The following is a 3,265-nucleotide window of genomic DNA, read 5'->3' as shown; positions in this document are numbered from 1 at the left end:
TGGTGCGGCTGGATGTTTGGGAAAGGGATAGTGTCCTTTTGCACACTTCGGCTTTGGAATCTGAAAACACACAAAAGTGACTTTAAACACTAAAATAACTAAAGAAACACAACGTAAATGCACGAGAACAAGCCAATTAAGTCGCATAAATATGCTCTTATCAAATTCCCCCACACTTAGCTTTTGCTAGTCCTCGAGCAAAACAAAGAAATAAAACAAAACAAAACAAATAAAACACAACCTAAACCTTCCAACATTTGCCTCAGGGATTTCCAATGCACATGACATGTTAAAAATCGTTATTCCCCACATATTTTAGTCATCTTTACACTTAAGCACATGCTTAAACATAGTCACCACTTACTAGTTCACAATTAATCAATTAAAACAATGTTTTGAATGTAGTAACATGCCTTAGAGAAATCACTCAATTCCTTACAAGATATGCACTCAATTTTCACTCAGATTTTCTAACTACACACCCTATACTAGTTATATGTGAGAAGATTGATGTAGATATGAAAACGAATGCTCACATACATGTATAACAAAGAACGCAATTTCTGGAGTTAATAAGCATGTTTAGATATGATCTCATGAATGGAATACTACTACTTAGATGCGAGAACCAGTGATACCATATGCTCATACCAAATTCAAACTCCACAAATTGAAACACCTAACACTCAAGATTGAAGTCAAGGGTTGTAACGGGGCTTGGGGTGTTGGCTAACAAACGAAGGATAGGGAAAACAAACGTTCTTAAAGCAATAGCAAGCAAAGTAATGAACTTGAAACTTAGAATTCACTTAGATTGCAGAAATCAACTTTTAAACAGGAAGGGAAGATTTAAGCAACATTTAGGGCCGAATTCAAAGTTTTGGACCCCTTCTTCAACAAACAATACTTTAGAACTCTTTTTTCACATCTTTTCAACTCTTTTTCATTCTTTTTTCATGAATTTCATTTATTTCTTTTCTTTTCTTTTCTTTTCTTTTCTTGCCGTGTTCTATGGCACCCAAAATACTCAAATTGAAACCTTTCCCCCACACTTGTTTTCTGCCATATATAAATCAAAAGGAATTCAATTTGAATCATGCTTTACTATGCTTCAAGAACAAGGGTAAGGATGGTCCTAATCTAGGCTAGGTGAGGTTAATGTGGTTAACAAAGAACGTAGGTTAACAAGGCTCAATGGGGTTAACTTAAACATAAAAAATGAAGTAGGGTACACGGCATTTTGGCTAAGGTGGTGGTAACTACACAACTTCATCTTGAATATGTGTTATGCAAATCAATAGCATGCTTTGAATGAAATGGGCATGAGTTCTAGCATTTGGAACTAAATGATGAAACGCCTTCTAAGTAGCAACCAAGCAAGGAATAATGAGATCATGCAACGACTTTAGAAAACAATAATGCACAGATTTTAACTGTCCAAATAAACATTTAGGCTCAAGTCTCACAAGGTTGTAACGTTTGTTTGAGTTCCTTCCTTCAAGCATGTTACAAAAACTAATTTTTATCCTTTGTGATTGCATGTGAATTCATAAGCTATAACCACAACCAAGCATAAACAAAGAGTAATTCAAACTTTCATCATGTTAATAACTTTCTCTAACAGCCATGCAATTACAAACCGAATCCTCATCATTGTGTTGGAAGGTACCCTAGACACAAACACACAAAAACGACTCAAAACACTCTTTTTAGGCTTTTCAAAACACTTTTTTCAAATTTTTATGTGATTTTCGGAGTTTTATGTTAACACACACCAAAACACACCAAAACTGCTTAAAAACACTTAAAAAACAGCAAATAACAAGTCTCTAAGTAATGGGTGGTACAATCCCACGAATTTGCATAAAAAATACTTAGTTACCCCCCCTACACTTAAATCAAACATTGTCCTCAATGTTTCAAGCATAAAATCACACCAAACAAAATTAAACACACAAACAGCAACTAAACAAATAAACTGGCAGATTAGAAACAACAACAAAGAGAAGGGTTTTAGGAACATAAATCTGGAATTGGAGTGATTCCTAGGGCTTCCTTTGTTGTACGCATGGGTTGCCTCCCACGTAGCGCTTTCTTTTACGTCTTGCAGCTGGACGAAGAGCTCATTCAGCTCTCATTGGAGCCCACGGCATGCAGTGGGATCTCCTCCACAACATGCTTCACAAAGTTCTCGTAATACGGCTTCAAGCGATGTCCATTCACCTTGAATTCTTGCCCGGTTCTCAAGCTCTTAATTTGGACTACACCATGCACAAAAAGATTAGTAACAACAAACGGGCCAACCCACTTGGAACGTAACTTACCAGGGAATAGACGAAGAACAACCCTTTCTGCCCAATTTCGAAAGTCTTGCCTCGAAGCATCTTATCATGGAATGCCGTGGTCTTCTCTTTGTAAATTCTAGCATTCTCATAAGCTTCATGCCTTATCTCATCAACTTCACTCAATTGAAGCTTTCGATGAATTCCAGCTTGGTCCACATTCAAATTGAAGGTCTTGATGGCCCAATAAGCTCTATGTTCTAATTCCATGGGAAGATGGCAAGGCTTTCCATACACAAGTCGAAAAGGAGACATACCAATGGGGGTCTTGTAAGCCGTTCGATACGCCCATAGTGCATCATCCAACCGCAAGCTCCAATCTTTTCTATTTGGCCCAACGGTCTTCTCCAAAATTTGTTTGATCTCACGATTAGACACCTCGGCTTGGCCATTGGTTTGGGGGTGGTAAGGTGTGGAAACCTTATGCGTCACATGGTACTTCTTGAGTAATGCCTCAATGGTACGGTTGCAAAAAATGAGACCCTCCATCACTTATTAGCACTCTAGGCATCCCAAATCTAGAAAAGATATTAGTTTTCACAAAATCTGCCACAACTTTATAATCGTTAATTCGAGTGGCTTTCGCTTCCACCCACTTGGAAACATAATCAACGGCAAGTAATATGTAAGTGAAACCAAAAGATGAAGGAAAATGACCCATAAAATCGATACCCCAAACATCAAAGATTTCAACAACAAAGATGGGTACCTGCGACATTTGATCTTTTTGGCCTATATTACCTTCCTTTGGCAGCGATCACATGTTAAACAAAAGATTCTAGCATCTTTAAACAAAGTAGGCCAATAAAAACCACATTCAAGAACCTTAAAAGCTGTCCTTTGGGTGCCAAAGTGACCCCTACATACATATGTGTGACAAAAACTTAAAATTGAGTGAAAATCTGATTCATGCACACATCTTC

Source organism: Malus domestica, chromosome 04 (assembly GCF_042453785.1).
Source record: "Malus domestica chromosome 04, GDT2T_hap1".
Taxonomy (NCBI): domain Eukaryota; kingdom Viridiplantae; phylum Streptophyta; class Magnoliopsida; order Rosales; family Rosaceae; genus Malus; species Malus domestica.
This window is presented reverse-complemented; position numbering follows the sequence as displayed.